At 51.9% G+C, this 14,528-nt stretch overlaps 1 protein-coding gene across 1 annotated transcript in view; it reads right to left on the reverse strand.

The window, feature by feature from the left end:
* STARD10 (StAR related lipid transfer domain containing 10) overlaps positions 1-5,089 on the reverse strand; it is a 30,676-nt gene extending 25,587 nt beyond the window's left edge. Inside the window, exon 1 of the mRNA XM_081798779.1 lies at positions 5,072-5,089. The gene's annotated coding sequence lies outside the window, so the exon portion shown is untranslated. The remainder of the gene's footprint in view (positions 1-5,071) is intronic.
* Between the last annotated feature and the right edge of the window lie 9,439 nt (positions 5,090-14,528).

The raw sequence follows: 14,528 nt of genomic DNA on the forward strand, positions 1-14,528 counted from the left end.
GGATTCTGGGAGGAGGGGCCCTGTGCTTGAAGAGGGATTCTGGAAGTTAATTAGGAGCCCCTTCTCTCCATCCCCCTCCCATACGCACAGTTATACACCCCCGCAACAACCTACTTACGCACAGGCACGCTGTCCCCAGACATCCCAGAGACACCCCCACACGACACTCCAGAGACCCAAACATGGGCACACACCCCCGCCACAATCAAAAGCAACTCACTTGCATCCCCCACCAACCACGAGGCACACCAAGCCTACACACTTCTAACCCATTTCCCAGTGAGGTTCGCAAACCCAGGGGGAAGTTGATGGAACCCACTAGCCTCAAGGTTCCCAGATTGACCAGACTTGGGCAACATCTCTCCAGTCTTACTCCCAGCTGGGAGCTTTAACCAGGGCCCCCGTCCAGCCCAGGACTCTGGCCACTGTCCACCACCACCTGTCCTGAGCACCCAAGCACCTGCCCACACACCTCCCATGGACTAGACTGGGCTCTCAAGAGTACCTGGCCCGGGGCGCCTGGGTGGCTCAGTTGGTTAAGCGACTGCCTTCGGCTCAGGTCATGATCCTGGAATCCCCGCATCGAGTCCCGGGATCGAGTCCCGGGATCGAGTCCCGCATCGAGTCCCGGGATCGAGTCCCGCATCGAGTCCCGCATTGGGCTCCTTGCTCGGCAGGGAGTCTGCTTCTCCCTCTGACCCTCCCCCATCTCATGTGCTCTCTCTCTCTCTCTGTCATTCTCTCTCTCAAATAAATAAATAAAATCTTTAAAAAAAAAAAAAAGAGTATCTGGCCCCAGAGTCTGGGGCTCCCCTGTCCCTCCCCGGGCAGAGCTGGCCAGAGCTCCAAAGCCAAGGGGGGAGTGGGGTTACCTCCACCAGCACTCCAGCCACCCCCTCCAGCCTGGGAGGCCGACATCTGCCCCCCCTGGGTCCTAGTGCCAGGTCTGCCTCCAGCCACTTCCTAGGAACTGAGGCCAATAGTTCAACTTCTCTGAGGCCAGGCCGGAATGAGTGTGGCGGATGGCCCAAGGCTGAGCATTGACTCACACCAGCCACTGGCCTGTGACCACAGAGAGGCAGGGAGGGCCCATGGGAGCTCACCTGGATGGGCAGCTAACTTGCCCAGCGTCACACAGTGAGTACAGAGCCATCCTATCCAGTACCCAGGTCTCATCCTCCTCCCACCCCAGGGTTCCTTTCTCTGCTCTGGCAGCTCCATCCTTTCTGGGCCTTAGTTTCCCATCTGTGGAACGAAGGAATCAGAATTCCTTCCTAGCCTCACCATCCTAGAGCGCTGGGATGGAATAGCTTTTCTTAAAGGTGCTAGAGAAAGATGAGTTGTGACCGTGGGTTGTGACCGTGGGTTCACAGATAGAGGTGTTTCTTCCTATAGTGCTTAGGGCTCCAAGCACTTTGTGAATCAAAGCACTTTGTGAATACAAGCGAAGGGGGGTGAGCAGGGAGCTGTGATGGCAGGTGACCTCAAGGGGTATTCTGCAAAGTAAATCCTGTAAAACGAGTTGCAGGTCCCCATGAGGTGTGATCACCTTCCATCTCCAGTATGTGGGTGGCATAGTCATATAATCACTCCCGCCCCTTCGAACCCAAATTCTTTAAATGTGTGGGAGTGGGTGGCAGGGGAGCTGGTCCCGGGCTCAGGAGGCCGGGGCTATTGTTCTCTGCTAGGTACCTCCTCTGTATCCACCCCAACTCTAGACAGATCACTGCCGCTCCCCTGGCCTCAGTGTTTTATCTGACAGCCTCACAGCCAGGCCGGTGGGAGACCCAAAAGAGGAGTCCAAGAGCCTACTTTGTGAACTGTTGCCTCTGGGATCTACCATAAGGAAAAGCGATGGGAACAGCGGGGCCTGGTGGATCCTGTCTTCTTATGGCCCCAATAACATCTCAGCAGATAGCAAACACTAGGGCAGTAAACCTTTCGTGCCCATCACCCAGTCCAGGGTAAAAGAGATAAGGCTGGGGTGACAGCAGTGAGGGCAGACTGACAGAGAGCTGCCCGTCTGAGAGAGACACATAAACTCAGGGAGGTACAGATGGCAGAAACCATAGATTAACCGAGAATGAATCTTTTGGGTCTTGGGTCAGAAGAAGTAAGTGGCCTGGTACACCAGCTTCGATGGCCATGCCCTGGGCTCAACCCTGGGTCCTGGGTTTAGGCCAGACTAGCTAGCCAGTGAGTGAGCAGAATTATTCCCCATCCTACTCATCATTCATTTGCCCTTGCAAGTGTCCACCCACCCCCGCCATGCCCCCGAAATTTAGGTATCTCTGGCTTAGGGGTTTATGACAGCCTCTCAAACATGACCGCCAAACACCCCTGAGCAAGAGAGAAGGACCCTGTCTGCTCAAGGGCAGAACAGTGAGCCCAGGAGGGCTGAGAGAGGGGACCTGGGGGAGGAGTCTGGAGAGGAGTTCTAGAACTTGGCCACCCCTGCTTCCCATAGCCTGGCAGTGCGAAGGGTCTGTGGACCTGGGTTTAAATCCAAGCCACACCGTTTCCGAGCTGTGTGACCAAGGGCAGGTGACAAGTCTCTCTCAGCCTGTTTCCGAACTGTGTGACCAAGGGCAGGTGACAAGTCTCCCTAAGCCTATTTCTTCATCTAAAATAAAAATACCTACTCTCTGAGAATTATTGCAATGAAAAGAGTTGTACGTGTGGCAGTTTCACCCCCAAATAGTCAGAAATATAACTGGGAGGGGAGGTAGAGAGAATATACTGTCCAAAAATGGCATGTTTCCAACAAAAATTGTTAAGGTAACATCTTGATACAATGGTGGTTAAGATTCTCATGGAAGATTAAACAGTCGAAAAGGTTGGCAAGGCATGCCCCCTGCTCGGACCCTTGCAGTCCCCTGCCCCAGCCATAGGGCCCCTCCACCAGAGGTGGGTCGAGGTATTTCTTTGCGCCCCCAAGGCACAGCCCAGGTCTGGCTCCTGTCTGGGTCCCAGGCACCAGAATGGGGCATCACCGAGCAGGAGTCAGAGTGGCTGTGGAAGGCAGGAACTTGTATGAGAAGGAGAAGGTGCTTAGCAAACTGAGAGGCGTCATGGGAACGTGAGGAATCATTACCTAGGGCGCTGGGCAGGTGCTGGGGCTTACACATGCCCCTCACAGAGAGAACAGCTAAGGCCGCGAGAGGCACAGGGACACCCCTGAATCACAAAGCAAGTCAGAGCCCATTTGGGGACCTCTAGTACCTCATGACTCTGATTCCCAGAATGGGGCAGTGGGTCATTTGGAGATTCTTTGCCAGACTTTGCCCACTGCCCCCTGACAGTTATTGGAGCGGAGGTCAGGCACCTGCCTGGAGCCACCCGTGACCTGGTCCCCAACACTCCCTTCAAATCCCCCTACTATGTCCCCATCAGAACTAAAGATCCTCAGACTGATGTCATCTGTCCCCAGCCCCTCACTGTACAGATGGGGACACAAAGGCCCAGCTAGCAGGAACAAAGCAGAGAGAAGAACCTAGGTTTCCCAGTTCCTATCCCAAGGCTCCACCCTGCTCCCCATTATATGCCACCACTTTCACTACCCTGGGGGGGAGGATGTGGGTACAGTTACCATCCTCTCTCTGTCTTAAGATTCAGCCTCTGCCCAGGGCCCCCACCCTCCCCAGTGTCCTGGACAATGAGGGGCCACCAAGTCTTGACTTGCTCCTACTCACCATCTAGTCAGACAGACGGATGGCTGCCCCGATCTCCCCTCTGGGAGATGAGGAGAAGGCCCCCCCTGGCCCTTTCTCCCCCCACCCCCTCCTCAGGGGTAACCTGGCCTGCCAGCTTGGGTGGAGACATTCCCAGGTTGCCTAGGGCAACGAGGCAGTGTCCTGGGGACACTGTTCTAGAAGATTGGGCAGTGACCTGTGTGATGTCACCAGGAAGCAGCAGTTGAGAGGTGGTTCCACAGGCCCCACTGGAAGGGCCCAGGACAGAGCACTCTGAGGCCTCCAGGGCTGGCTTGGCCTTGAGAGGGACATGTCCTTTACAGTCTGACTGCAGGTGGCAATAGGCTCTGCATCCCAGTCCCACCTGGAGCCGGATCTAAGTGTTTGCCCAGGGTGGGTCTCTGCCCCTGCTGGGCCTCGCTGAGCAAACAGCCCAGACCCTGCCCTGAGGGAGTCACAGAGAGCCTTACGGGCAGTCACTCACATTCTGGCTTCTCCTGGTGACACTGTCATAGCCACAAACCATCATACTGGTGTCCTGTCACAGTCCCGCACAACCACAGGCCACCTCAGTCTCTGGCACGGCCAGCCCCACCCGGGTACACATGCTTGGACACACCGGGTCACCCAGAGCACCCAAGGAGAGTTGCCAGATAAAACACAGGACACCTAGTGAAATTTGACTTCCCGATTAGCAAAGAATCATTTTCCGTATAAGTATGCTCCCAGTATTTGCTCCATTCGGCAAGCCGCCCCCACAATCACAAAGCCTCGGAGCTCCGCCCGCCGGCACATCCGTCCTCTCCAGACCTCAATCCCAGGCCAGCCTGTGAATGTGCAGACAGCGGCCGGGAGTGGCAGCTGTTACGTGTGTCTGTCACGCGCACACACGGCCCCCCACATCCTCTCTGTGAAGAGGCACTGGGCCAGAGTAAGAATCTTCATACTCATGTTGTCTGACTCTTACAACAGCTTCAGGTGGGAGGTCAGGCAGGGACCATTAGCCCCATTTGACAGATGAGGAAAATAAGGCCCAGCAAGAAACAGAACCCATCCTTACTGTCCCCGGGTGTGGGCAGGAGGGGTGTGGGGGAAGTTACATGGGCCAGGATGTGGCCTTGGGCAGGTCCCAGTTCCCCAAGCAGGCCCTATCAGAGGAGCCTCTCCCCTCAGAAGAGCAATAGCCCCTCCCACCATCCAAAGGGTGATCCTAAGTGCTCCCCAGGATCCTAAGCCCTCTCGTCTCAGGAGGTGGAAACTCGCCTGAGTCAGGGTGCTGAGGGCCCAGCTTCGAGATTAAAAAATAAGAAGAAACCAAAACAAGGATGTTGTGTGGGCTGCCAAAAAAGAGGCACTCGTCCCTGTGCTGGATTTCTTACCCTGGTAGAAGGGCCAGAATACTTTGTCCTTCCTGAAGACACACACAGACGCCTCCACCCCTGCTGTTAGCGGCCTGAGCACAGAGCCTCGGGTAGGGCCTGGGGTCAGGCAGATAGATCAGGAGCCTCTGACAGGAAATTCCAGGGCATTCGGAAGGCTGCAACGACCCAGCCATTGAACTGGGTTCCTGGAGGCGGCAGCGCAGGATGGACATCATCAGCAGGGGGACCCAGGGGGGCATGGCCAGCCGGGTCTAGGGCCCTCCCACAGAGGGAGTCCCCAGGGTTCTGCTTCAGACTCTACCTACCCTGGACACCTTTCTAGGCCTGTTATCCTGTCAAAGCGGTGGTGTTCAAGATTCCCCCCATCCGGCTGAGGCGGGCTGGGGGCTCTGTACATTGTGAAGTCCTGTGTGGTGTGGGGGTATTGCTAGGCTTCTCCCTATCCCAAGCCTGGGGGTACCCCTAGGCTGCAAGACCCTGCAGGCCCACAGGGCAGCTCCCAGAGCTCCAGGGTACAGGGACTGGAGGGTGGGAGCCGAGGCAGGGCAGATACAGTGACGTACCTGCTCAGCACTCTGGCATGATGGCTAAGAGCTTGAGCCAGGGAGTCAGGCTGTCTGGGTTAGAACTTTTTACTGATGGAGAACAAGTTACTGAACCTCTCTGTGTCTCCGTTCTCCCATTTGTAAAATGGGTGGATTAGTAGGATCTCCATCATTGTGACGGGGATGAAATGAGTTCATGCACGTGAAGTGCTTAGCCCTGTGCCGGCAAGCAATGAGCGTTCAATAAAGGCCACAGCTCCTGAGCCCCCTTCCCCTGAGGTCTGACATCTGTCCCCAAGGATGGCCTCTCTCCTGCATCTTTGTTCCTTGACCTGGAGGCAGTACATCTCTCTTCTGACCTGGAGGAAATGAAACCGTCTGGGTTCATCTGGAGCCCAGAGGTTGAGAATAAAGCAGAGGTGAGCACTATGACATTCTGTCCCCCTTCCTCATTCCCATTCCCAAACAGCTGCCAAAGGCCTGGATGGGTCCCCTTTGGGAGGCCTTCACTCAAGGGACATTAGCTCCTTGCCCCCACAGATGCCCCTCCTCAGTGTCCGACAGCTGTATGCTAGGACAGCGACAGGACGTGGGGAGCCTGGCCGTGACCAGCCAGCGGGCAGGACAGAACTGAGATGTCCACGCACCAGGGGCTGGTTCCCAGGACCGTAGGAAGGGCTGGTGTGGGGAAGGCACACTAGGGACTCTGTCTGAGGATGGGGCTGAAGGCTCTTCCCAGGGCTCGGGGTTCATTCTGGGGTCAAAATCTGGACGTGGAACAGGCCTAGGACAGGCTCAGCTTTCATGGGGCATGTGTCAGAAAACTTGGAGCTGGTGTGTCAAGAATATGTAGATTATGATCTGCTGAATGAGGAGGCATGAGCCACCCACACGGGGTTGGCTGGTAGCTCCCTTGGGATCTGAGCTCCCACTCTGGGAAAGTGAAAACCCTGGGTCCTTTTGATTGAAGGCCCAGTTTCAATACACTCATACCAAGGAAGTCAAGTCACAAGATATATTACTTTCAGATCCCAGAAGAGGTAAAACGAGCCAGGGAAAGGGCAGTCCTCCGTCCAAGTCTTCTCCAAGCAGGAGACAGAAAGCAGGACAGCAAGCACCTATTACTTATAAGGTGGTCTGGGTGGAAGTCACTAGATTTTCACCGGCTCAACTCTGAGTGGTCATTTTAAGTGACCAGGAAGAGCAAAACAGGAATTTGTGGTGGGAATCCGAAGCTCAGGTCCTCATCTAAATGTCCAGACTCTGGGCATAAGTGGGGTTGTAAATGCCTGTAAAATGCCTAAACAGCAACTCAAAACGTCTATTTTCTCATTACAGGGCAAGGCTGTGCAGGCAGCTTCCACCAGCCCCTGCCCCCTGCCCTAAGACCCCTGGTGCCCTGGGTCGGCGGCATCTCCACGGTGCTCCCCTGGGGAGCCTCCTTCAGCACCTTCTAAATTTAGGGCCGGGCTCTGTGACTCATTCCTGAATCTGTTTTACTCCCCTCCTCCAGGAGTGTGCTCCCACGGTATTTTTATCCTCTGCTGCCTCAGACCGATTAATAAGGCCCTGGAATCCTGCAGCAGCCACCACATCAAGAAGAGCTTCCCCACTGCACCTGCCCCAGGTCAGCTCTGGGCTGGTCTCTGACCAGGTGCTCTACTCTGCCTCCCCTTACCTCTCCAAGCACCCACCTCCAGCCTGCTACTCCCCAGCCAGGGCCCCCCCAGTGGCAGCATTGGGGCTGGTCCAAGCAGGGCTGAGGGGGCATTGGGAGGGAGAAATGGAGCCATGCCCTGCCCCCTCCAAATTGGTTGCCAGGCAGAGAGCCCTGACCTAATGTCAGGAGACCTGAGTTTTGGTCCAGACTCACTCCTATCTTACTGTGGGGCTTTTGGTGAGTTCTTGGCCTCTCTGGGTTTTTCTTTCCTCCTCTATAAATAAGGGGTTTGAAGGAGAACTCCATTATGGAGGCTTAGACCAGAGTTGAAATTACCAGTGGGCCAGACCTCTACCATCTAACAGGGTGGGCTGGGGGCGGGGTACCTGATGTCAGGCCCACCTGGGCCCCTCCCTGCCCTCCAGTTCTTGCTTTGATCAGAGGAAACACAGGTCAAGCACCTGCCATTAGCATTTTTGGACTTCTGCCTTGCAGGGAGGAAAGGTTGTGCATGACCCCAAACCCTGACGGGCTTAAAGACCCCAGTCAGTTCTGGTCTGACTGTCCAGGGCTGTAACATGCAGCTTTGAGCAAGCATCACATTAACTCTGCACCTCAAGTTGTGGGGAAGGGAATTGTGTTGCATGTGAAGGTGTAAACACTCTTTGAGGCACTTGTTCCCGGCCAGGTTCCCAGTGCCAGAGGAGGAAATGGGAATGTGGGTCCCCATCACCCCCCATCGCCTCCTGACTTCCAGAAACACAGGCTCCCAGGGCACAGAGGGGATGTATCTGGGAGCTGAGCAGACCTGGGGCTGCGGCATCTCTCCCCCTCCCTGGCTCTAGTAGAACCCGGCTTCAACCTGTGTTCATGAGTAAGGACAGTGGCTAATGTTTACTAAGTGTGTACCCCGTGCCTTGTGCTGTTCTATGTGCTTAACAGCTCATAACTCATTTAATTTGTAGTTACACCCTGGATAAGTCTTACCATTGCCACCCTACAGACAACTTGAGGCTCAGAGAGGTTGTGACTCACCCAGGGTAACAGCATTAAGTCACTAGGAGGGCTGATTAAAAGCCAAGTCCGAAGGCAATTCTGGCTTCTATTTGCTATCCCAAGGTAGCTGTTCTCAGAGTATACATTAGACACTCAATAAATGTTTGATGAAGATGTTTGATCACTGCCATGTAATGGAAAGATCCCTATTCTAATTCGGTTCTACCCCAACTCCTTGTGTGTCCTTAATGGAGTCCTTTCCTCCTTTAGCCTGTTTTCCCTGCTGAAAACAGGTAAGTGTTAAAGGCCCAGAGAACTAGATACTTGGAAGTGAGAAGAATCTTGGATTTCTAGCTCTACAAACATTTGCCTTTCATGACTTGCCTGAGAAGACTCCATCTGCAACTAGAACTCAGGGTCCCCCAGGCTCCCCCCACCCACCTATCCCCAGAACCTCTAAGGGCAGGCACTCCAGAGAGAACCAGCTGGGTACTGCCCAGCTCCACCACTACAAGGGACAGAGAAAAGTTCACTTCTCTAGTGGGCAGCTGCCTAATCCTGGGGGGTGGGATGCTATGTCTGTGGTACCACTTGGTTGCTCCGCCTGGCTGGGAGAGTGGCTCCTACCACCTCAGCTCAATAAGCATCCATTCCTCTCCTCATCATCAGTCCAGTCCATATACTACTTCCAGCTGTCACTGGCCCCAACTGATCACCTGAATGCCCAATTCCTCCCAGACTCTGAAACAAAGCCCCATGTTCTCCCACTCCTTCCCATTCAGGGTCTATCCCCTTAGCACTGCCCCCTCATCTGTCACACCTGGGCTCCTTCCCTTGCCTGGACCACGGTCCTGAGAAGCAGAGTCTGTACCGCTCCAGCAACACTGTTCTTTCTCCAGCATTCTCCAGATCCTCCTTAGCTTCCTGCCTCGGGTAGCCATCTCAAGAGAGCAGGGTCCTCCTTCATTAGGGCCAAGTGAGATAGGAGAAGGATTGGGAATAGGGACTTCTCCCAGGCCCTCAGAGTAAAGTCGATCTCTGAGCCTGTATCCAACAAAGACACTGATCTTTGGGGTGCAGGGAAGGGCTCCCGGCCCAAAGGCAGTAGGGCTGGGCTTCAGCCCTTGCTCACAGACTGCTGATACATGCAGCAAGCTCCAGTCCCTTTTGGGGCCCTCAGTTTTGCAATCTGTAGAATAAGGAAATGGGCCCCTCAATCTGCAACCATGTGACTATAATATTTCGCCTTTATAGACTGCTTGGGAATTTAGTTTCACTCCTGGATCTCATTTGATCCTCCCAACAACCTCTTTCCATTTACAAACTAGAAGGCTTCCGTTCCCAAGGGAACAGAATTACCCAAGATCACACAGCAAGTCAAGAGGCAGAGCGTAGGTTAGAGCCCGTGAATCCTGAACCATCTCCGGTCCTTCACACTCTATTATGCTTGGATTCTGGCTGTGTGACTTTCTCTGACCCGTTGTCCCATTTGTAAAACACCTGCTGTGAAATAATAAATAGAATATATGATGGAAAACTAAATGTCATTACACCAAAACAAAAAAACCAAAAACAAAAACCCAAACCCGTAACCCACCACCCTGGTATGAGGATCAAAATAAGAGGCAACGAAGGGGCCTGTGCTTTACAAACTATAAGAAAAAGGACAACAGAAAGAACGCAAGACCTTTACGCTACGATTTATTTTACTGTTATCTTCGCTGAAGCGCCCCCAGGTGTTGATCCCGAGACGCTCCGTTAGCGCAGGCGCTCTTCGGTGTTTACAGAGGCCGCGAGGTCCCGCATTTGCGCGTGCGCCTGCCGCCAGCGGCCGCCCAATGGCCCTCAGGCTGCTCCCAGTTGGACGCTGCGTCCAAGTCCCTTCGTGGTTCTGGCCGCTCAGTCACCACGGCTCCCTGGCGCCCCCATCGGCTCCACTTCGGTTGAGGCAACTGCACAGCCGCAGAGTGGCGGCGATCTGAGGAGTGTGGCAGGAAGAGGCCCCGCGCGGTTGCTATCCTCCTTCTACCTTGGGGATTCCAGCATCTCAGCCCCCACTCCGCTAAACCTTGGGTGGCCATCCTGTTACCCCCTCACGGCAGACATGGCGGCCACGGTGAAGTGGACCGCAATGACCCACGCACTGCCTTATGGGAACCTTAGTTCATGCCTAGCACCTTTCTGGAGTTGGAACGCTTTAAAAACTACATTTCCCAGAAGCCGAAGAATCAGAGCCGCTGAAGACGGCCGGGAGCATGTTGGGAGATGGGGTTTGGCGACCATAGTGAGTTTGTGGGAGGAGGGAAATGCGGTGAAGCCGGGGAACCCAGTGCTCTGAGCCTGAACTTGCGGGCTCGAGGCACGCATGAGTTACACAGTAGCTGTTATAGGAAAATAGTGCTGTTAGAGCTGAGTTTTAGAAAGAATACCAATCAGTAATGTCTGCACCTCGCACAGGGCTTCCAACCATCACTCCTTGGAGACTGCGCTCATAGGGGTCACCCTGGCCGGGACTCCCACTTCTCTTACTGCTGTTCAGTGAACCTTTTGTGATGGTGGGAATGTTCTGTATCTGCACTGTCCAATATAGTAGCCACTAGTGTGTGGCTAACAAACACTTGACATGTGGCTAAGTGCCATGGAGGAATAAAATTTTTTTTTTAAAAATTTAATATAATCACTTCCTTAAAAAAAATTATTTTTAGGGGCTCCTGGGTGGCTCAGTCGGTTGAGCCTCCGACTCTTGATTTTGGCTCAGGTCAGGACCTCAGCGTCCTGAGATAGAGCCCCACTTGGCTCAGCGGGAGTCTGCTTGAGATTCTCTCTTCCTCTTCCTATGCTCCTTCACCCCTTTAAAATAAATAAATCTTTAAAAGATTTTATTTTGGGGGCGCCTGGGTGGCTCAGTTGTTAAGAGTCTGCCTTCGGCTCAGGTCATGATCCCAGGGTCCTGGGATCGAGCCCTGCATTGGGCTCCCTGCTCAGTGGGAAGCCTGCTTCTCCCTCTCCCGCTCCCCCTGCTTGTGTTCCCTCTCTTGCTGTGCCTCTCTCTGTCAAATAAATAAATAAAATCTTTAAAAAAATAGTAATAAAAGATTTTATTTTTAAGCAATTTCTACACTGAAAGTAGGGCTCAACTCTCAACCCAGAGATCAAGAGTCACATGCTCCACCAACTGAGCCAGCTAGGCTCCCCGACTTTTTTTTTTTTTTTTTTAAGTAATCTCTGTATCTAATGCGGACCTCAAACTCATGACTCAGATCAAGAGTCGGATGGGCCACAGACTGAGCCAGCCGGGCATCCCTGTAATTATCACTTTATTTTATTATTTTTTTAATTTTTATTTTTTTTAAAGATTTAATTTGACAGAGAGAGAACATGTGCACGTGCTCGCTCATGTAGGGGGAGAGGCAGGCAGAGGGAGAGGGAGAAGCAGGCTCCCTGCAGAACAGGGAGCCTGATGCCGCTCATCCCAGGACCCCGGGATCATGACCTGAGCTGAAGGCAGACGCTTCAACGACTGAGCCACCCAGGCGCCCCTGTAATTATCACTTTAAATTAAAATTTAAATCATCTAGTTGCTACCTTATTGGAGAGTAACACAATAAACTAGACCTCTTAGTAGCATTCAACACCAATAATCACCCTCCTGCTTTGTGAGACTTAACACTTTAGTTTTCTTCCTGCCTACTCACTAGTCTGTCTTTACAGATACCTCTTCCGTTGTTTGTCTCTTGAAAACCTAAACATTAGTTCAGACTGTAAAAATCTGCCCTGCTATTTATCAGGCTGGAATAACAGACACAGATAAGCTAGCTGCAAAATTAACAGGAGATACTATTTTTCCTAAGGACATACTGCAGCTCTAAAATGTCATAACAACCCCCTCCTTTGAGTAACTACCTCTTTCTTACTCACTGAGCAACTTCATTTTCTAAAATCATAGACTATCAGAAACTTTGCTGTTTGAAATTATATAAGTAACAGGCGCCTGGGTGGCTCAGTTGGTTAAGCGACTGCCTTCAGCTCAGGTCATGATCCTGGAGTCCTGGGATCGAGTCCCGCATCGGGCTCCCTGCTCAGCGGGGGGTCTGCTTCTCCCTCTGACCCTCTTCCCTCTCGTGCTCTCTGTCTCTCATTCTCTCTCTCAAATAAATAAATAAAATCTTAAAAAAAAAAAAAAAGAAATTATATAAGTAAGAATGAAACTTTTGCCTGGAGTATCTAACTCACTAAATGGACAAGATTTACAACCCAGATGCAGAGATTCAGATAATTTATTGATTTCTGAACATAATATACCACATCTTTTTAAACTTTATTGTTTCTAAGGAAACAGGCACCTGGCTCCACTTAGCAATGGATGTTGGCTCCTTTACACAGAGCTCTCTTTTGCTTTGAACCATCAAAATATTGCTTCATTTAAATTTCACCTAATCCTGCTTCTCTCTCAAATCCTACGATGATCTTTTCTGTTTGGTGGGACACCCCATGGTTCCTCTGGTGTATTATCATGACTTCAATGGACTATGGGTTTGTCCCTGGTGGTGGTCTTCAGCTTGCTGGGCTAGGACACCCTGAAATACAGTCTTCCAGGTTCTGTAACAGCCCTCTCTTTGCTCTGCATACTTTTTGGATGACCTCATTCACTTCCATCCATAAGCTGATGACACCCCTCCCACCCCCACCCCCACCCCCACCCCCCACCCCCGCCAACCTCCAGCTCAGGCCTTTCTCCTGCTTCTGGGACATGTGCTTCTGCTTGTTTTTTCGTGTTTGAAACCACTCCTCACTGCTGTGTTCAAGTAGGAACTAGGTTCTGAATCCCTCTGACCGTGAGATGGGTGGGGATGTTCCTTACCTGGGTCAGGTACCTCTTTACCCACTGTCCTCAAAACTGCATCACACTGAATCAGCTGCATTTCACATAGGTCAGCATCCTAAAACTTTAGAAAGTTGGGAGGAATGGAGGGAGGTGCAGGGAGAAACTGGGCCTGAATTACTCTGTCCCTTGTCCCTGACCCTTCAATAAAGGGTGGGGCCTCAATGAGGAGGCTGCAGAGGAGATCCTGACTGTCTCTCCTCCTCTTCTTCCCTATGGTCCCCTCCCTTGTAGACTTTTCAGTTGGTGTCTCCAACCCTTCCAGTGCCTTGGGAATTTCACAGCCACCTGCCTTCATGGAGCCTGATGGCTTTCCCCTTGAGTCAGTCCTGCTGAGGGGCAAGATGTGGCCGGTGTGCTGCCGGGAAGGAAAGTGAGGACTGTGGAAGCTTCTGTAGGGCTGCGCCTGCTCTTTCCTTGAACACACCTGAGACCAAACATACTGAACATCTTGAGGATTTCACTTCCTTGTGAAGGACCCTCTGGCCACTTCCTCCCACTCCACTTCTGCCGTATCTCATCTACCAAAGAAGTTTGTATTCCTCTCATTCACCTAACTTCCACCTGACTTCTTAGTACATACAAAGGGGTCACCTTCTGCTTTCCTGACCTTTCAAAGCATTGTTCACACTAGCTCACCCTGAATGATGCCCAAATCACAACCCTGGAAGTATGATCACTTTTGAACCTGGTCCCTTAACCTTTGCTAGGGTACAGAAGGGACAGCATCATGCCCCAAAGGATAACTGCACAGTCCTACCACAGTATTTTGAAGTAGCCCTCTAATACTTAACTTTAGGGACACCTGAGTGGCTCAGTCGGTAAAGCGTCTGCCTTTGGCTCAGGTCATGATCCCAGGGTCCTGGGATGGAGTCCCACATCAGGCTCCTTGTTCAGCAGGGAGCCTGCTTCTCCCTCTGCCTGCCACTCCCCCTGCTTGTGTTCTCTGTCTCTAATAAATAAATAAAAACTTTAAAAAAATACTTAACTTTAAGCAAAATCCCTTGGCTGTACTTTTAAGGTTTTTAAAAACATGTGTATGGTCACCAAGTTAAAAAACAAACAAAAATCCAAACAGGATACTTGAAGAATGTAATACTCAAGAATGTAATACTTCCATAATACTGTATTATGAAAGTATGGAAGTAAGGAACCATACTTCCTTATGGTTTCTAACAGGATTTATTATTATTGTTACTATTATTGGGGTTTTTTGGAAAGGGTTGGGAGGGTCTTTTACTTTTGCTTTGAAATAAAGAAGTAATGTTTTTAAATTAAAAAAAAAAAGTCCAAATCACTACATGCTTAGTGAGTGTAGCTTCAGTTCATGTCATCCCAAACTCTGTTTTCCCTGTGAAGCAATAAACAGTG

Source organism: Leptonychotes weddellii, chromosome 11, assembly GCF_054177405.1.
Source record: "Leptonychotes weddellii isolate Sample4059 chromosome 11, ASM5417740v2, whole genome shotgun sequence".
Taxonomy (NCBI): Eukaryota; Metazoa; Chordata; class Mammalia; order Carnivora; family Phocidae; genus Leptonychotes; species Leptonychotes weddellii.